This window comes from Macaca fascicularis, chromosome 5 (assembly GCF_037993035.2).
Source record: "Macaca fascicularis isolate 582-1 chromosome 5, T2T-MFA8v1.1".
In the NCBI taxonomy this organism is placed as follows: domain Eukaryota; kingdom Metazoa; phylum Chordata; class Mammalia; order Primates; family Cercopithecidae; genus Macaca; species Macaca fascicularis.
In genome coordinates this window covers 112,181,650-112,203,858 of record NC_088379.1, presented here as the reverse complement: position 1 = coordinate 112,203,858, position 22,209 = coordinate 112,181,650, and positions in this window count along the sequence as shown.

Genomic DNA, 22,209 nt, shown 5'->3' with positions numbered 1-22,209 from the left:
TGAGGTATCTATTCAGATTGTATGCCCATTTTAAAATTAATTTTTTTACTGATTTGTAAAATTTTTATACATAAGGGAAATAAGTTTTTGTCAGATACGTGCATATATCTTCTCAACTCCATAACTCATTTTTTATGCCCTTAGAAGTATCTTTTGATGAACAAAAGTTGATAATTTTGATGAAATCCAATGTATCACTTTTCTTCACTGTTTCTTTCACTGTTTTATATGTGATTTAGGAAGTCATTGCCTACCCACTAAAGTCATGATTTTTTTCTGTATTAGCTGTTGGCATCTCTATCGTTTTACCATTCATATATTAATGTATGTCGTGGGCCATGTGATCAGGTTCACATTGCTATAGCACTTTTGATGTAAGTCTAGTGGGTATGTGGGTCTGTTTCTATAATCTGGTTTATTGCTCTATATATTTATCATTGTTCCAATACCATATTATCTTAATTACCATAGCTTTAAAATAAATCTTAATATCTAATAATTCAAATTGTCAACTTTTGTTCATTTTCAAGATTGTTCTGGCTTGACAGACTTGATGATTCGCATTTCCACAGAAGTTTTAGAATCACTTTATCAATTGCTCTGAAAATACCTTAATGGGATTTTACTGGGATTGTGTTAAATCTATAGATTATAAGAAAAATTTATATCTATACTGCATTAGCTTTTCCAATCTTCTCTGGTTATATATTGCTGTATACAAACCATCCCCAAATGGTGGCTTTAACCAATAATAATCATCTCCTTTCCTGATGAATCTGGGAATTGTCCACGCTCATTTGGGCTGTGTTTCATGTAGTTGCAGTCAGATGGTGGCAGGGACAGTGTTCATCTCCTCAAAGGCTTCTTCACCCATTTGTCTGGTCCCTGGTCTGGGAAGACACAAGCAGATGTGGTCACGAACTGTCTAATGACATAGAGCTCATACTATCTTGGTTCTCATGAATTTCTGACTTCATCCTTATTTTTCCCTCTATTCTCTTTGTCTATAATTTGCTTATCTTTTATTGAGATATAGGCTTACATAATTGATTTTCAGTGTTTTTCACTTCTAATATTTGCATTTAAATCTATAATTTTTTCAAAGTATTTCTCAATTTTTGATATACAAATTTTTTATATAATTGCTGTCAGGTCCCAAGTATTTTCTAATTTCTACCTTGATTTTTCTGCATTTCTTGCCTATTAAAATGAGCATTTATTCAAAAACATCCTAGATCTTTTAGGTAATCTTTTATTTCTTTTTTTTTTATTATTTTTGGGTAAGAGAAAATAGTTTTTAGAATGTCAATCCTTTGAAACTTAAGACTTCTTTTATGAAACAGTATATAGTTTATTTTGTTAAGTGTTTCATGTGTTCTTTGAAAGAATGCGTATTTTGCCAATGTTGTGTGTCTTATATATGTCAATTAGGTCAAGTGTATTATTCAAATCTTCTGCATCTCTGCTATTTGTTTCCTTGTACTGTCAGTTACTGACAAGTTAAATATTTGTGTAAAACTGAGTTTGTCTTTTCCTTTCAGCTTTGTCACTCTTTTTGCTTTATATGTTTTGACACTACATTATTTAATGTATACACAGTAGAATCATTATACCCTCCTAGTTGAATAACTAGTGTATCTACTAAGTTTTTTGTTTTAGTATAGTTATACATACCTTATTTTTCCATGTGGCATTCTTTTCAACTTTCCCATCTTTATATTTAAGACATTAAAGCATCTTACAGTTGGGTTTTATTATAAATCTTTCTATTGAAATATTAAATTTACCTATATTTAATATAATTACTATGATATTTGGGTTTAAATTGACTATTTTCCTGTTTCTTTTCTGTTTGTCTCTATGTTTTTCTTTTCCTATAATCTATTTTAATGGAATCTTTTAGACTAACCAACTATTTTTATCATCTATTTGCCCCATTTTTTGTAGAAATACATTCTTTGTAGTGTTTCCCCTAGTGATTTACATATTTCTTACTTTTTAACTTTTAACATTAGGGTTACAAGTGTAGTTATGTATCATTGGGTAAACTTGTATCACTGTGGTTCATTGTACAAATTATTTTATCACCTAGCTATTCACCCTAGCACCTATTAGTTTTATATATAGGAGGATCCCCTCCCTCCTACCACCCTTCACCCTCTGAAAGGCCCCAGTATGTATTGTTCCCCTCTATGTGTCCATGTGTTCTCATCATTTAGCTCCCACTTACAAGTGAGAACATGTGATATCTGATTTTCTGTTCCTGTGTTTGTTAAGGATAATGGCCTCCAGCTCCATCCATGTCCCTGCAAAAGATATGACCTCATTCTTTTTATGGCTGCTTAGTATTCCACAGGGTATAGGTACCACATTTTTTTAATCCATTCAATCATTCATGGGCATTTAGGTTGATTCCATGTCTTGCCATTATGAACAATGCTGCAATGAACATATGCATGCATGTATCTTTATAATAGACTGATTTATATCCCTTTGGATATATGCCCAGTAATGGGATTGCTGGGTGGAATGGTATTTCTGTCTTTAGGTCTTTGAGGAGTCGCCACACTGTCTTCTACATGCAGAATATTAAAACTGGACTTCTTCCTTTCACAATATTCAAAAATTAATTCAAGATGAATTAAAGACTTAAATGTAAAACGCAAAACTCTATAAACCCTAGAAGACAACCTAGGCCACTCAGGACATAGGCATGGGCAAAAATTTACACATTTCTTCCTACATTGTAATTTTATTTTATTTTTTTTACCATTTTTCATATGGTTTGAGAATTGTTCACACTTTACCCTTCCTCTATTCTTGACATGAATTTTAATTCTACATATGCTTTTGACATTCCTTTACACTACCACTTTTGCTTATGTTATTTATTTTTACCTACATATTTACCTTTTACCATGATCTTTCTCCTTAAATTTTTGTACTTCCATCTATTGCCCTTTTGTCTGGATAATTCTCTTTAGTAGTCCCTTTAATGAAAGCTGCTGGTGATAAATTTGTTCATTTTTTTGTGTGAAATTTTTTTCACCTTCAATTTTGAATGGCATTTCTACTGTACATAGAAATGTAGATTGGCAATTGCTTTCTTACAGCTTAAAAAAAAATCTGTCTTATACCTGTCATTGTTTCTGTTGAAAAGTATCCTTGTTCCTTCTTTGAAAGCATATGGTTTTCCCCAGCAGATTTTAAGATGTTCTTTTATAACATAGTTTTCAGCATTTTTACTATGATGTACCTAGGTATAGTTTACTTTGTATTTCGCACATTTGATGCACAGTGTGTCTAAAATTTATGCCAATATCTTTTACAAGTTTTCAAAAATTTATTGGCCTGTATCCCTTTGAATATTGCTTCTGCCCCATTTTTTTTCTTCTTCCAGTAGTTCAATTACTTATATGCTAGACATCTTCATTTTGCCTAATATGTCTTTCTGTATTTTGTATCTTTTTTTTTTTCACTTCTTTTCCCTTCAATCTGGGTATGTTTTACTGCTTTTTCAATTCAGCAATCCTCTTTTCTGCTATAGCCAATATGCTATTAAATTTATCCATCAAATTCCTGAGTTTGGCATTATTCTTTTCAGTTCTAGGATTTCCTTTTCTTTCATTTTCATAAATTCCAGTTCTGTTGATTCTTTAGCATAAGTCATAGTTCTTTTAAGTCCATGTCTTATTTCAATTTTTGAATCATCTGCAATTCTACTTCTAACATTTGTTTTCTAAGTTTCCAATCATTTTGACCTATTTCCTAGCATATCTGATAAACTTTTGTTGAATACTTCACATGGCATATGAAATACTGTAGAAGCTCTGGATGATATTAATTCATCTCCTGAGATGAGCAGATAAAAAATCACCTTAATATAGTTGAGATGTACCTATTTTCATTTGGCCTTACTTTTAGGTTTAGTTATTTCAAGGGTATTAAGTGAAAGCTTGTGTTGTTTACCATAGTTTTTTTTTGGGGGGGGGTTGGTTTTTTTTACAAAAACTAAACTCCACTTTTTGTTTCTCAAAAGTCCATAAAATCATAATAAGTTCTGTTTAGTTTTTTTAAGCATATTAACAACTGCTTTCTTCATTTCCTTCTCTAAACTTGTACATTTCTAGAGCCAAAAAAAAAATGCTTTAATAAAAAATTATATACAGAATATAGGGGTCACTATTCTGCTGTTCTTTTTTCTTTGCTATCTTGACCCATTTATTCTCTATTTTCTTGCTATCCCTAAACTCCAACTGATTTCTCTTCAGCCCAGTGAAACAAACACAAAATCTATACCACATCTTTTTGGGGGGTTCCATGTCCTCGACTAATAGTTGACAAGTAGCCCAAGGGTAAAAGTGGTCACAAATCTAGAATTCACTTCAATGCTGTTCCTTCCTTTCTGATAGCTTCATAGTTCAACTCATTTGCCTTAATTGTGATCTAATATCTTTTAAACAACTGTTTGTTTTATTTATCCATATTCTATGTCTGCCCTCTGCTACAGGTTTAACTTGATCCAGTTATCCCATTATAACTGAAAAGCCTCTAAGAAATGTCATGAAAGTTATTTAGCTTTAGAATCTACTTTAAAGAATAAAAATGGAAAAAAATATTGAACTCACTTGAATGTTACATTAAACATCTGATATGTATAATTTTATATTATTGTTATATTTTTATTTTAGAGTCTCACTCTGTCACCTAGGCTGGAGTGCAGTGGCACGATCTCGGCTCACTGCAACCTCCAATTCTAGGGTTCAAACCATTCTAGTGCCTCAGCCTATCAATTGGCTGGGATTACAGGAACGTACCACCACAGCTGGCTTTTTTTTTTTTTTTTTTTTTGAGACGGAGTCTCGCTCGGTCACCCAGGCTGGAGTGCAGTGGCCGGATCTCAGCTCACTGCAAGCTCCGCCTCCCGGGTTTACGCCATTCTCCTGCCTCAGCCTCCCGAGTAGCTGGGACTACAGGCGCTGCCACCTCGCCCGGCTAGTTTTTTTGTATTTTTTAGTAAAGACGGGGTTTCACCGTTAGCCAGGATGGTCTCGATCTCCTGACCTCGTGATCCGCCCGTCTCGGCCTCCCAAAGTGCTGGGATTACAGGCTTGAGCCACCGCACCTGGCCTGGCTAATTTGTTTTATATTTTTAGTAGAGAGACAGTTGTGCCATGTTGGCTAGGCTTATCTCAAACTCCTGGCCTCAAGTGATCCATTCACCTCAGCCTTCCAAAGTGCTGGGATTACGGGTGTGAGCCACCGTGTCTGGTCTTACATGTGTAATATTTTATGGACGTGTGGCAGGCCAATTCTCCCTGACACACAGTTCTGTATGACAAAATCACACACACAGGCCTGCATAACACTTCAGTTATACAAATTTCCACAGAGTTCCCTTAACATTGAGCAAATAGTTAAGCCTAGGGAAATCAGTGCCCAGATAGCTAAGCTAGAAATGAAACATATGGTCAGTTGGAACCTTGCATGGGCTTCTCCCTAACCTGGAGCAAACCAAAAATGGCACCAGTCTTTCATTCCTGGTGCCAGACCCATATCTGAGACAAGTCGAGGTAACAGAGGCAGTTGTTTGAATAGATTCATTGGAGAGTCTAAGGCAGCTCTCCAGAACAAGCTGTAAAAAAAGATGAGATAGAAATAATCACTCTGGTACCACAGTAGACAGGCCTTGAAGGTACTGGCGTCCTTTTAATTGGATGTAGCAAGCATTTTTGCCTCTGATCTTCTAGTTGAAACAAAATTAGTTACCAACAGACTTAGGCGAATGTTATACCGCATGTAGGCACATAACCCCATCCTATATAAGCACTAAGAAAATTGTAACACTTTGAGTTGGTCTGGTGGAATTATCTCAGGCCTTCTCCTTGTATCTGGTTACAGCAATAATTTCCCTTCTTCCCTAGTTTGTCTGCTTCCCGTTATTGGGCCTTGAGGAAACGCAGCCTGACCTGGGTTGATTCCGGAAACAGAAGTATTTTCTACTTTAATATTCACACATTCAGTTTTGCTTCATCCTTAATCTACTAACAATTGAATGTATATTTATTCTTTTTAACCTTACTTAAATATTTTATTTATGTTATTTGTAAGCTTTTTACCTAATTACTGTTTTAAGAGTTAGTTAAAATCTCCTTTACAACATATTATTTTCTTGTATTTTCTTCGTATTAAAATAACATTTGTCCTTTAAAATCAGCTCTGATTGGAGAGCTTCATTTTTATTTTCCACTTTTCAGAGGATTAGCAACAACATTCATGTGAAAACACTGACGCATAGAGAATAAGTTGCTTCAGGTTCTGTTTTGCAGACTTAAAAAGAGAGAAAAAACTATTTCATGCTTTACACATTTAATTTGTCTCATTATACTTTAAGTTTTATGTTATTTCACAGCTGGTAAAAAAACAAATCTTCATTGAGTTTCTATAATACAACTACCAAGAAAGGAGGAGCTTTTCCTGTTTGGCTCAATACTACATTCCTCAATGTTTAGAACAGTGCCTGGAAGATAGTAGTAACTAATAAGAGTTTGTGTTAAGAATAACATATTGTTCTTTCAATTACTGTTTTCACCTCTTGTCTAATTTCTACTACTTCTACCTAATATCTATTGAACACTTAGTATATGCCTGAAACTTTCACTTACTTTATTACATTTAATTATTACAATGAATTTTATAAGTGCATCACCCACATTTTAATAGCTAGAATGTTAGAAGATTTATTGAATTGCCTAAGAGCATACAGTTAATAAGAGAAATGAGAGTTCATCGAAACCCATTGGTGATCTCTGAAATTCAAATAAAATTGATTAAATCTCCCTCTAATAAGCAAGGATCTCTGCATCCCTCACAATCTGGAGACGTAAGTTAATGCAAACTGCACTACATGTTCTTTCTAATGATGCTTGATCCTGGTTTAGTTCTGGTGTCTACAGAAGGTGTTCCTGTTAGATACGTGTTTCACCATCTCATCTCAGAAAAGGAACACAGCCCCTTTGTTTTTTCTAAAATGTAATTGATACAAGGCATGTGTGCAGCAGAATTCAGTGAAAATTCAGGGTAAGGTAAAGAAGTCTATATTATAGCTCTTAACAGCAGAAAACATCATATGTATTAGACCACTGTACTTACAAAGCTCTGGAGATCTTTTCCCCAACTTGGGCTCCAGAATTCCACTATGTAATTCAACCTTCTCTTACTTTCTCTTTTCTCTCAATTCTGCTGTCCTCCCAGTTACCAAATTCCTGTTTGTTACGTGCTTGTTTGTTATTATATGAAGAGGTACTTACTCTTTGTGCCTACCAACCCATATTGTAAGGATCTTACTATCTACAGCCACTCAAGCTAAGACAGTGCTCTTCCTGAGAGGAATTCTAGAGTCAGCTATTATGATTTTGTTAGTGTGTGGTTTGCCTATGTATACTTTAATAGTTAAATAAGGTCACTGGGAACTCTAAATGCACTGTCCTTATAATCATAATGTATTTCTAATTTCTTGAATTGCTTTGCTTGTACCTGCTTCTTGAAGAAATGTTTTCTTTTGAAGGGTTAAGGATTATATTTTCTCAATTGTTGTATTATCTACTCGCCATTCACTTGCCTATTAGAGGGAATTCACGTATCATTCTACGTACTAGTAAAAGGCAAAAGATTTATACCATCTGAAGAGAAACCAGAGTATCACTCTATATACTAGTTCAACTGAAATTTTTCTCTCTCAACTTTGGTAAACAAGTACAAGATTTAGAGGTACAATCATCACTACTCTTATGAATTCTTCCAAAGTGCAGTTCATTTTTTCAACTGTTACCTGCATCTCCTAATGTTTTCATGGTTTCAACATTTGGTCTACCAATTTCTTTTCAGGATAATCAATCAAAATACTTTCCTGTCTTAAACCACAGACCTATAAGTAGAAGTTTCCAATAATAAATCTAAGAAAAATTGCATACTTATCTATAAATCATCATGACAAACTGCTGTAATAAGCTCAAACAGCACAGATGTTTTTCCATTAGGTTGGTACAATGTTTATTTTGAAATGGTTTTGTAATCTTGTTGCTTTTCTGTTGTGATTTCTGTAAGACAGATGTGATATTTTAGCAAAATGACTCTAACATGACTTCTTAAAGAAAATATATGCCTCCATGTGAGCTTTTAAACTCTACTTACAAATGCTTATTTCTAACCCTTTATAATAAACTTTTTCATTTAAATTATTTTTCAAGTTTTTGTTTTGAGGTTTTTTTGCTGATTAAGTTATATTTTACTTTACAAATACCTGTTTCCACTCATTCCCAATTGGGTTCCTTCTCAAAATACACGTTGCCATGTTGAAATCACCTCATTGGTAATAGATTTCAAAACAAAATTGGCAATCAGGTCTCAAGATGTTCAAACCTTGCCTGAAATGTTAATTTTCTCTCAAAATTCAATTTGGTCCTGTTCCCTCTTACTTCTCTAATTCTGCATTACTAGGCTTGCATCTAATCTGGGGGTCTGAACCCCCGCCTTCAAATGCCTAGACTAGCAGAAAGGAAACTTAAAGTTACTTTAAAATATATTTTCATAGAAAGTTCATTAAAAAGTAACTTTAAAGTGATGTAGACTGAGGAAGAAAGAAGTGACTAAGTATGGTCTGTTTGCCTTCAGACTGATTAAGTAATTCAGGTTTCTTTCTGCCTCTTCCTTTGGTCATTTCTTGGTTCACTACTATAGTTTCATCGCCAAGTCTATTTCTCCCTCCAATGTGTGCTTTTGTGTTTTGCAACTTGGGTTCAAGCTAAGCAATTGGGTTAAGAGGGGCTTTTTTTGATTAAAAGAAAGAAAGGAAGACTACTCTTTCTGGCCATACTGGAGACTGACTAGATTTATTCTACTTCCTGGAACAACTAAAAAATAGAAAAGCTATGAAACAGTCATCATTAACAATTTGAACAATAGTCAGGAAAGATAAGATGAGTAATCCCTGAGATGAGGAAAAAATTAGATGTGCCACACAATTATCCCAGTGTATTACCTGGAGAAAATGTCCAGACTGAAGTGCAGTGAGGAGGAACTGAGGTGGAATCAGCAGTCTCTCTGGGTGAAGATGAAGCTAGAAGGCTCAAGGAAGCCAAGACAGCTGTGGTTGACAGGGCAGAGGAGCGGACAAAGACATTACAAGAAAACTACAGACCAATATGTCTCATGAACATTGATGCAAAAATCCTCAGCAAAATATTAGCAAGAATATAAAGAATTATAAAGAATGCCCAAGTGAGATTTATTCCAGATATGTAAGGTTGACTCAACATTTGAAAATGAAGTAATATAATCAATCATATGAACAGGATAAAGAAAAATATGATGCAATCATATCAATGGGTCCTGAGAAACCATTTTGCAAAATCCAAAACCATTTATGGCTTAAAAAAAAAAAAACTTTCAGCAAATTAAAAATAGAGAATTTCCTCAACTTGATTTTTTAAAAAACTACAAAAAAACTAACTCTCTCTCTATATATATATTATTATTATTATTATTATTATTATTATTATTATTATTATTTTTGCTATGGTGTCTCCCTGTGATGCCCAGGCTGGAGTTCAATGGCACAAGCTCAGCTCACTGCAACCTCTGCCTCCTGAGTTCAAGTAATTCTCCTGCCCCAGCCTCCCAAGTATCTGGGGCTACAGGCGCACACCATCACACCTGGCTAATTTTTGTATTTTTAGTAGTGATGTGGTTTCACCATATTGGCCAGGCTAGTCTCAAACTCCTGACCTCAAGTGATCTACCCGGCTTGGCCTCCCAAAGTGCTGGGATTACAGGAGTGAGCCACTGTGCCCTGCCACTTTATATTTAATAGTGAGAAACTTGAAGCTTTCTGCTAAGATCAGGAACATGACAAGAATATCCCCCATTACCACTCCTTTTCACATATTATACTGGAAGTCCTAGCTAATGCAAGAAGACAAGAAAAAATAAAAGGCATACAAATTGGAAATGAAGAGAAACTGTCTTTGTGCACAGATGACATAATTGTAGAGAAAATCTGAACAACAAAACTTCTGGGAACTAATAAGTGATTATATAGCAAAATTTCAGATATAAAGTTAACATGTAAAAGCCAATCACATTTTATATACCAGTAATGAAAAAGTGAAATTTGGGATTAAAAACTTATTACTATTTAAATTAGCACCCCCCCCCCAAAAAAAGAGCTCCTCAGATAAATCTACCAAAGTATTTGCAAGATCTGCAAAAGGAAAGCTACAAAACTCTGAAGAAAGGAATCAAAAAGAAAAAGGAAATAAATTGAAAAATATTCCATGTTGAAGGATAAGAAGACTCAGTACGATCAAGATGTCAGTTTAATAGATTTAATACAATCCCAATCAAAATCCTAGCAACTTGTTTTATGGATATAAGTGAACTGATTTTAAAATCTTTAGGGACAGGCAAGAGATTCAACTCAATATTGAAGGAGAAGACGAAGTCCAAGGATTGACACTACCTGACTTCAAGACTTACAATATAGTGGCAGTAATTACCACAGTGTGATATTGATGAAAAAACATAGTTCAGTGGAACATAACAAAGAGTCCAGAAATAGACCCACATAAATAGAGTCAATTGATCTTTGACGAAGGAGCAAAGGTAATACAATGGAGAAGAGATAACCTTTTCAACAAATGGCAATGCAACAACTGGTTATCCACATGCAAAAAAATAAATCTAGACACAGATCTTACACCCTTCAGAAAAATGAACTCTAAATGGATCATAGACCTAAATGTGAAATGTGAAGCTTTAAACTTCTAGAAGATACTACAGAAGAAAACCTAGATGAACTTGGGCATGGTGATGGTTTTTTTATATACAACACCGAAGGTTCAATTTATGAAAGAAATAATTGATAAACAGGACTTCATTAATATTTTAAATTTTCTGCTCTGTAAAAGACAAGAGAATATGAAGCCAAGTCACAGACTATGAAAAAAGTATTTGCAAAACACATATCTGATAAAGGACTGTTACACAAAATATGCAAAGAACTTCTAAACTTCATCAATAAAAAAAATGAACAATCTGATTAAAGATTGGGCAAAAGGCCTAAACAGACACCCCACGAGAATTACATATGGCAAATAAGTATATAAAAGGATATTCAACATTATATGTCATCAGGGAAATGCAAATCAAAACAATGAGATCACTACATACTTATTATAATGCTCAAAATCTAAAACATTGACAACACGAAATGCTGACAAAGATGCGGAGGAACAGAAACCTCTTCACCACTTATGCTGGTGGGAATGCAAAAGAGTACAGCCAATCTGTTTAGAAGACAGTTTGGCAGTTTCTTACAAAATTAAACATACTTTTACCATATGATTCAGCATTCACGCTCCTTGGTGTTTATTTATATAAACCAAAATCTGCACTTACAAAAATCTACAGATGGATGTTTATAGCAGCTTTATTCATAATTGTCAAAACCTGGAAGCTACCAAGATGTTATTTTTTGAGCAAAGAGATAAACTGTGGTACATCCATCCAGACAGTGAAATATTATTCAGTACCATAAAAAGACATGAAGGAGAAACCCTAAATGCATATTACTAAGTGAAAGAAACCAATCTGAAAAGGCTAAGTACTTCATGACTCCAACTATATGACATTCAGGAAAAGGCAAAACTTTGTGCCATGGAGGCAGTAACAAGATCAGTGAGTGCCCAGGGTAAGAGGGAGGGAAAAATGAATAGGAAGAGCACAGAGGATTTTTCAGGTAGTATAACTGAACACCCACATGCCAAACATTTGATGAATCTATACACAGAACTCAAACCTTTCACAAAAATTATTTCCAAATAGATTATAGACTAAATGTAAAACACAAAACTTCATATTACACTATCATGGTAGATAAATGTCATTCTTTTGGACTTTCATCTAAACTCCTATAATGTACAATACCAAGGCTGAAACCTAATGTAAACGGTAAACTTCGGGTAATAATAATCTGCCAGTGTAAGTTCATCAATTTTACCAAATGTACCACTATCATGTGGGATCCAACACAATCTCAGTCAAAATTTCAGCATGTTTTTTTGGTAGAAATTGATATGCTGATTCAAAAATTCGTTCTAAAATTCATATGGAATACAAACAAGAAGATTCAAAACAGCTTTCAAAAACAGCAGATCCAGAAGACTTATGGTACTTGACTTCAAAACTTATAAAACATGGCAAAAAAGACAGTGTGGTATTGGCATCAAGACAGACAAACAATTCTAGAACAGGACAGAGAATCTAAAAATAGACTACAGTTGTTTTCCTGCAATGACATAAAGTAAATTTAATAGTCTTTTCATCAATACTGGAATAATTACATATGCATGTTTTTCAAAAAAAACTATTAATATATTGCACTACATACAAAAATGGACACAAATTATAGAAATAAGCATAAGAGATAAAAATATAAAATTTCTAGTGAAAGCATAGAAAAAAATGTTTGTAGCCTTGGTTAGGCAATAATTTTTTTTTTTTTTTTTTTTTTTTTTTTTTTGAGACAGAGTCTTGCTCTGTCGCCCAGGCTGGAGTTCAATGGCACAACCTCCGCTCACTGCAAGCTCCACCACCTCCCAGGTTCAAGTGATTCTCCTGCCTCATCCTCCCGAGTAACTGGGACTACAGGCGTCTGCCACCACGCCTGGCTAATTTTTTTGTATTTTTAGTAGAGGCGGGGTTTCACTGTGTTAGCTAGGATGGTGTTGATCTCCTGACCTCATGACCTACCTTCCTCAGCCTCCCAAAGTGCTGGAATTACAGGTATGAGCCACCACACATGGCCAGGAATAATTTTTTTAACAGCTTTTTTTTTTTTTTGAGACATAGTCTCACTCAGAGTACACAGGCTGGAGTACAGTGGTGTAATCTTGGCTCACTGCAACCTTTGCCTCCCAAGTTCAAGAGATTCTCCTGCCTCAGCCTCCCTAGTAGCTGGGATTACAGGCACCCACCACCACACCTAGCTAATTTTTTTATTTTTAGTAGAGACGGGATTTCACCATGTTTGCCATGCTGGTCTTGAACTCCTGACCTCAGGTGATCTGCCCACCCCGGCCTCCCAAAGTGCCGGGATTACAGGTGTGAGCCGCTACGCCCAGACAACAGCTTTATTAAGATATAATTTACATATACATTTGGGAAAGGACATGGTATTAGTCACTGCTCTCAAGAGGGATAGGACTAATAGGATAGATGTATTTATGAAAGAAAGTTTAATAAGCAGTATTGACTCACACTATCACAACATGAAGTCTCACAATAGGACATCTGCAAGCTGAGGAACAGCAAAGCCAGTCCTAGTCCCAAAACCTCAAAAGTAGGGAAGCCAATAGCGTAGCCTTCCATCTGTGGCTTAAGGTCCGAGAGACCCTGGCAAACCACTGGTGTAAGTCCAAGAGTCCAAAAGCTGAAGAATTTGGAGTCTGATATACAAGAAGCATCCAGCACAGGAGAAAGATGAAGGCCAGAAGACTCAGCAAGTCCGCTCCTTTTATCTTCTTCTGCCTGTTTTATTCTAGCTGTGCTGGCAGCTGATTAGATGGTATCCACGCAGATTGAGGGTGGGTCTGCCTCTCCCAGCCCACTGACTCAAATGTTAATCTCCTTTGACAACGCCCTCACAGACACACCCAGAAACAATACTTTGCCTCCTTCAACCCAATCAAGTTGACACTCAATACTAACCATCACAGACACAATTCAGCCCATAGCACCAAGTGTGTAGGCAAGGATGTGAAACAACTGGAACTCTCACAGCTGGTAAGAATATGAAATGGTATAATCATTCAGGGAAACAGTTTAGGAGTGTGTTTAAAAGTTAAGTAAGAGCCAGTCACAGTGATATGTGCCGGTGGTAGTCCCAGCTTCTAGAGAGGCTGAGGTAGGAGGACACCTTGAGCCCCGGAGTTGATGACCAGGCTGGGCAGCATCACAAGATTCCTCCATCTCTGAAAATAAATGAATTTATTAAAAGTTAAAACATATACCAGCTATGTGCAAGATCTATCACCTATGTGTAAGTATGCACCAGCCACTTGTAGATATTGCTCAAGAGAAATGAAAACATATGTCCATACGAAGACATGTACATAAGGTTTACTGTGCCCCAAATGTTAATTAAAAGATAAATGGATAAACACATTGTGATATAGCCGCATGGTGAGTACCATCCACCAATGATCATTCACTGTTAGTATATGTAAACACAATTGTTCTTTGCATGTTGATCTTGTATCCCTGAACCTTGCTAAACTCACTTATTAACAACTGAACAGTTGATGCATCCAGAACAGATGAATATGTGTACTGTTGTGCTGAGTGAGCAAATAAGACAAAGGAGAGTTGTATGTTCCATGATTCCACTCATATCAACTTAAAAAAAAAATGCAAACTGGGCTGGGCGCCGTGGCTCATGCCTATAATCCCAGCATTTTGGGAGACCAAGGCAGGTGGATCACCTGAGGTCAGGAGTTTGAGACCAGCCTGACCAATATGGAGAAATCCTGTCTCTATGAAATATACAAAATTAGCTGGGCATGGTGGCACATTCCTATAATCCCAGCTACTTGGGAGGCTGAGGCAGGAGAATTGCTTGAACCTGGGAGGCAGAGATTGCAGTGAGCCGAGATTGTGCCATTGCACTCCAGCCTGGGCAACAAGAGCGAAACTCTGTCTCAAAAAAAAAAAAAAAAAAGAAAAAACCCAAAAACCAAATTGTTCTGTAGTGATGGACATCAGACAGCAATTGCCAGCAGATGGGGGTGTAGTGCGAAAGAACAGGAGGAAGAAAACACAATAGCATATAGAAACTTTTGGAGGTGGTAGATACATTTGTTACTCTGATGCAGTGATGGTTTTATGGTATATAGTTGTCAAAATTTTTCATGTTGTATACTTTGAATACATGCAATTTATTATATGTCTATTATGCCTCAATAACTATTTAGACTTTTAAAAACATATGTGTATACTTTAAAACATTTCTTCAGCTTTCCTCATTTTAATGGCCTTTCAAAAAAGAGCTAACCTGGGAAAAGAACCACTATATTTACAAAAAGCAAGAATAAATGAGAGTGTATGGTGAGCCAAAGTACAGGATCAATCTAAATCTAATGCTTCAGTGTTTTGAACTTCAATAAAATCTTACGTCTGGCACAGACATCATAAAAGCTTTAAAACTTCTGGTACATCAAATACTTCAAGAAGAAATATTTTGATAACTATATATTTAAAATAAAGAAAATACACGGGTTCTGTTTTTCTTAACATACACATGTGTTTTAAAAGGGGAGTAAAAACTTGAATTTTTTATGGAACGTTTCCTGGATACACAACATTGTACAGCCCAAAATACCAAGTTATACCAAATGTAGTTATTTCATCCAATTCAGCAAATGTAACATGGAAATAAAATATTTCCACTTACCTTTTGAATAAAGAATATTGAAAAAGAAATAGAAGACAAGATTTTCAATGTGGATTGAACAGATAATGATTAGATTAATTCAATCTTAAGTTATTCATTAGGCCTACATTAGTTTCATCTTCAAGTAAATAAATTCTTAGCTTTCAAAATTCTCTTTGGTCCAGGAAAAGATAAGGATCCATGAAAAGATAAGGATCCATATTCTTCCCCTCATAAGTCTTCTAATTTTTCATAGTATTTCATGTATCACCACACTAGCAGAAAATAAACATCCAGAGTAGTATATACCCCAATACTGACAGTGCCAACAGCCAGCAAGAACACTAGATAATCTTTCTTTCTGAAGTATTTATGTGAAATGTGTTGTAATTGAGGTCAATTTTGATATGCAATTGATCAAATTATCTATATACATTAGCTGGACAGCAAAAGTGATTAACAAGTTTTCCTTTAGCTCCCATTATATATAATCACACAGCAATTAAAGAAGCCAAAAGGTACCAGGAAGAGATTTAAATTTTGACTCAAAGAATATGGATTTGCATTCTAGTCCTGCTGGTTTGTAATTTTGTGATCTTGAAAAAAATCAGATTTTGTAAATCTCTGTTTCTGACCTGAGAAATTAGAATGATTAACATCTATAACTTACTGTGCATATTTAATTTGGCAAAGTGTAGGTAATTTTTAAATGATAAAGCATCATGCATATACATACATAAGGTATTGTTATCTGACTAGTAAACAAAAGAGCATAGATTCCTCTTTTGGGTCTAACTTCTTTCAGTTAATAGATTCACGAATCATTGCTCGTTTTTATTGAAGATAACTCCTGTATTTCCCTTTAAAAGTAACTGGAGGGGGAGGCTGAGGTGGGCGAATCACGAGGTCAGGAGATTGAGACCATTCTGGCTAACACGGTAAAACCCCATCTCTACTAAAAATATAAAAAATAGCCGGGCGTGGTGGCACATGCCTGTAGTCCCAGCTACTCAGGAGGCTGAGGCAGGAGAATGGTGTGAACCCAGGAGGCGAGGCTTGCAGCCACCTGAGATCCTGCCACTGCACTCCAGCCTCCAGAGCGAGACTCCGTCTCCAAGAAAAAAAAAAGGGGACTGGAGGGCCTTCTTGAGGTACTCTTTATCTGTATCAACTCAAGTTTGAAGGGAAAGTCACCCTTTCAAACCAACTAGAAAACTCAGTATGTACCATAAAATTAGACTCCCTTTGTTACATTACTGCCAGGATGACTTTTGGAAATATGTCTCTATGTGTGTGTGTGTGTGTGTGTGTGTGTTCCTGTGGGAATCTTTTTATTATTATTATTATACTTAAATTCTAGGGTACATGTGCACAACGTGCAGGTTTGTTACATATGTATACATGTGCCATGTTGGTGTGCTGCACCCATTAACTCGTCATTTACATTAGGTATATCTCCTAATGCTATCCCTCCCCTTACCCCCTCCCCACAATAGGACCCGGTGTGTGATGTTCCCCTTCCTGTGTACAAGTGATCTCATCGTTCAATTCCCACCTATGAGTGAGAACATGCAGCATTTTGTTTTCTGTTCTTGCGATAGTTTGCTGAGAATGATGATTTCCAGCTGCATCCATGTCCCTACAAAGGACATGAACTCATCCTTTTTTATGGCCGCATAGTATTCCATGGTGTGTACGTGCCACATTTTCTTAATCCAGTCTGTCACTGATAGACATTTGGGTTGATTCCAAGTCTTTGCTGTTGTGAATAGTGCTGCAATAAACATGTGTGCATGTGTCTTTATAGCAGCATGATTTATAATCCTTTGGGTATATACCCAGTAATGGGATGGCTGGGTCAAATGGTATTTCTAGTTCTAGATCCTTGAGGAATCGCCACACTGTTTTCCACAATGGTTGAACTAGTTTACAGTCCCACCAACAGTGTAAAAGTGTTCATTTTTTCCACTTATTTTGGTAAGTCATATAACTGATATGAATGATGTTATGTTGACATGACTCCATGAGAGACAGGGTAACAAGATTAAAGCTGCACAATCCAGTTACATTGGCATCAGTTACTCTATTGATGCATGAAATAAATCATTGAGGTTGTCATATAACTTTGATGTGAACCATTTTATATTCTGATGGGATTTTTTTCCCATTTGAAACTTAAAGAGCCATTTATTTTATTGTTTTAATTAGTCTCTTATAGATTTATTTCCCCAACAATTTTGTCATTAGGAGAGGGTTGGCTTTCACCTAGATGACAAGACTTGTTAGCACAAATATAAAGTTTTCTATAAGTAGCATCCAGTAGTTACTCCTATGCTGAATCCAAAACCTCTTATTTTGCATGTCTGAAATAGAGTGGAGATGGTTTGTTAACAACCATCTCCTAAGCTTACTGGCAAAGATTATGGAAAATTCAACGTAAAGACTGATGTAATGGATAATTTACTTACCATTCTTTCCTAGTCTTCAGTTGCACAGTGGAAAGGGAAAAGAGTGGAAGGGTAGAGGAAGAGGGAATGCTATTTTTATAAGGAACAATGAGCTGGGAAATAATGAGAAATGCAAAAACTATAAACAGTTTTGAGATTATTCACATTTTGAAACCATGTCATGCTTTTATGAGTTTGCATCCAGTTTTAAGTTTATAATATGCTTTACTTCAGGACATCAACTAGAAAGGAACTATGGAGACATTTCTGTTAACTACTTTTACATCAATATGCAAGGAAAAGTATTACTGGTGACAGACTTGGGGACACAATTTGGATATGGCAGTCTGGCTCCTATTCTGGCTTTCCATAATTATATTCTAAAATTAATCTGTCCATTGAACTCTTCAAGTTAGGATGAATGAACCAGCTATGGTACATACAGCCAATGTGAATGAATCATTATAGATTGGGCATGGGAGAGCCTTCTCTCTGCCTAACCCATATATAGTTCCACTTTTGAGTGGTATGAAGTTAATTATTTCTCCTTTAATGTTTAGTGTTCCATCCAATGGCATTAACTTCGTAGGACAATAAATAAATCTTTAATGCTATGACTTTACAGAAGTCAGAGAAATTGAGAATGTTGACATGTAAAGTTTAATACTTTTGGATCACTAAGCATAAAGGCAAAGGCAAACTAAGGATTCCATTTACTTCTTGTGAGTTCATTCAATTTTAGCATCTTCTAGCTGCTACCTAGTCTTAGCTAATAATTGCACTCAAAAAATTATATTACAAAACGTGTCTATGAATAATCCATAGAATTATGATGAAAAAAATTTAAAAAACTAATTTGTTTTTATCTGTTTTTATTTTAAACTTAAGTACAAGCACTAAAGATACAATTCCATTGTCAAATTTTCACATATATTGATAAAAATACTACCATTCAATGGACCAGCAAGTAAAAAAAAAAAAAAAAGAAGGATAATGAATAATTCTTTCAAATAATCAAAATGAGCAAAACTGGGATGCAGCAATGGACTAAGTCACTTATCCAAATATTGATCACCTCACTTTGTGCACCTTAGAATAGAACTATCATTTTTCCAAAAGAGGATGGATCCTGTCGCCACCACCCTATGAAGTGGTTGGCTGGCACCACCCATCAGAGTGTTGTGAATAGCAATCCAGTAGCACCTTGATCCCTCCACCACAGCAGGTTCCTAACCTCAAGGAGCCAGACAGCAAAGCCAGGGGCCAGTTCCAGTCCCCCAGAATTAGAGCTCACACTCCAGAAGTCCTGAGCTAAGCCTTTGTACCCCCCTAAAATCTTCCAGAAATGAAGCCAGTTGACTGAACTTCCTTATACCATGATCAAATCCCAAAGGTCATCAAATAGGATACAGGAAAAAAAAAAAAATCAAACAGACAGCAACTTCAAAGATTGAAGGAACATCAACCCACAAAGATGAGAAAGAACCAGTGAAAGAACTCTGACAACTCAAAAAAGCCAGGTGCCTTATTTCCTCCAAATGATCACACTAGTTCTCCAACAAGAGTTCTTAACCAGACTCAGATGGCTGAAATGGCAGAAATAGAGTTCAGAATATGAATAAGAATGAATATCATCAATATTCAGGAGAGCATTGAAACCCAATCCAAGGAAGCTAAGAATTACAATAAAATAATTCAGGAGCTGACAGATAAAATAGCCAGTATAGAAAAGAATACAACCAACCTGATAGAGCCAAAATACACAAAATTTAATCATGTAAATGCAAGTATTAACAGCAGAACAAATGAAGCTGAGAAAATAACCACAGAGCTTGAAGACTGGCTTTCTGAAATAACATAGTCAGACAAAAATATAGAAAAAATAATGAAAAGGAACAAACAAAACCTCCAAGAAATATGTGATTATGTAAAGAGACCAAATCTATGACTTCTTGGTATCCCTGGAAGAGGTGAGAATGGAAGTGACTTTGAAAACATTTCAGGATATCACCTAGAAGAACTTCCCCAACCTAGAGAGTCCAACATTCAAATTCAGGAAATGCAGAGAACCCCCACAAGATATTTCACAAGAAGATATTGCCCAATAAAAATAATCAGATTTGCCAAGATCAAAGTGAAAGAAAAAATATTAAAGGCAGCTAGAGAGAAAGAACCACAGCAGACCTTTCAGCAGAAACCCTACCAGCCAGAAGAGACTGGGGCCTATAATTCAGCATTCTTAAGGAAAACAAATTTCAACCAAGAATTTCATATCCAGCCAAACTAAGCTTCATAAGTGAAGGAGAAATAAGATTCTTTTTAGACAAGCAAACACTGAGGGACTTTGTTACCACCAGACATGCCTTATAAGAGTTCCTGAGAGAAGCACTAAATATGGAAGATCATTACCAGCCAGCCACTACAAAAACACGCTTAAGTACACAGACCAGTGACACTCTAAAGCAATCACACAAACAAGCCAGCCTAATAACAAGGGAACAACATGACAACAGGATCAAATCCACACATACCAATACTAATCTTGAACGTGAATGGTCTAAATGCACCATTTAAAAGAGAAAGACTGACAAGCTGGATAAAAAAGCAAGACCCAATAGTATGCTATCTTCAAGAGAACTATTTCACATGCAATGACACCCATAGACTCAAAATAAAAGTATGGAGAAAAATCTACCAAGCAAATGGAAAACAGAACAAAGCAAGGGTTCCAACTAATTTCAGACAAAACTGACTTTAAACCAACAAATATCAAAAAAGACAAAGAAGGGCATTATATAATGGTAAAGGGTTCAATTCAACAAGAAGACATAACTATCCTAAAAATATTTGCAGACAACACAGGAGCTCTCAGATTCATAGGCAAGTTCTTAGAGACCTCCAAAGAGACTTAGACTACCACACAACAACAGTGGGAGACTTCAACACCCTGCTGACAGTGTTAGACAGATCACCAAGGCGGAAAATTAAAAAAGATATTCAGGATAAGAATTCAACACTGATAAAATGAACTTGATAGTTATCAGTCTATTCTCTGATATATATCAGTCCATTCTCTCCACTCATAAGGAGAATATACATTAACATTGCTACATGGCACATACTCTAAAATTGACCACATAATTGGACATAAAACAATCCTCAGCAAAGCACAAGAATAAAAATCACATGAAACACACTCTCAGACCACAGCACAATAAAAATGGAAGTCAACACAATGAAAATCACTCAAAACCATACAATTACATGGAAATTAAACAACCTGCTCCTGATTGACTTTGGGACAAATAATGGAATTAAGGCAGAAATCAGGAAGTTCTTTGAAACTAATGGAGCAAAGTTACAACATACCAGAATCCCTGGGACACAGCTAAGGCATGTTAAGAAAAATTGTAGCACTAAATGCCCACATCAAAAAGTTAGAAATATGTGAAATTAACAACCTAACATTACAACTAAAAGAACTAGAGAAGCAAGAGCAAACCAACTCCAAGGCTAGCAGAAGACAATAACCAAAATCAGAGCTGAACTGAAACATATTGAGACACACAAAAAAATTCAAAACAATACAGAAGCTAGTGTTTTGAAAAAATTAAACACATACACTGCTAGCTAGACTAATACAGAAGAAAAGGAAGAAGATTCACATAGACACAATTAGAAACAGGAAACAGGATGTTACTACTGACCCAACACAAGTACAAATAACCACCAGAGACTTCTATGAATACCTCTATGCACACAAACTAGAAAATCCAGAAAAAATGAATTTCTGGAAACATATACCCATAGAAGCCTGAACCAGGAAGAAATTGAATCCCTGAACAAACAAATAAGGACCTCTAAAATTGAATCAGTAATAAATAGCCTACCAACCAAAAAAAAAAAAAGAAGAAAGAAAAAAAAAGAAAGCCCAGGACCAAATGGATTCACAGCTGAATTCTGCCAGATGTACAAAAAAGAGCTGGGACAAAGAAGAGTTTCCTACTGAAACTATTCCAAAATATTGAGGACAGTCTCCTCCTCAACTTATTCTATGAGGCTAGCATCATCCTCATACCATAACCTGACAGAGATACAACAAAAAAAGAAAAATTCAAGCCAATGTCCTTGATGAACATCAATGCAAAAAATCCTCAACAAAATAATTGCAAATGGAATCCAGCAGCACATCAAAAAACTAATCCACCACAATAAAGTAGGCTCTATCCCTGGGAGGCAAAGTTGGTTCAACATATGCAAATCAATAAATATGAT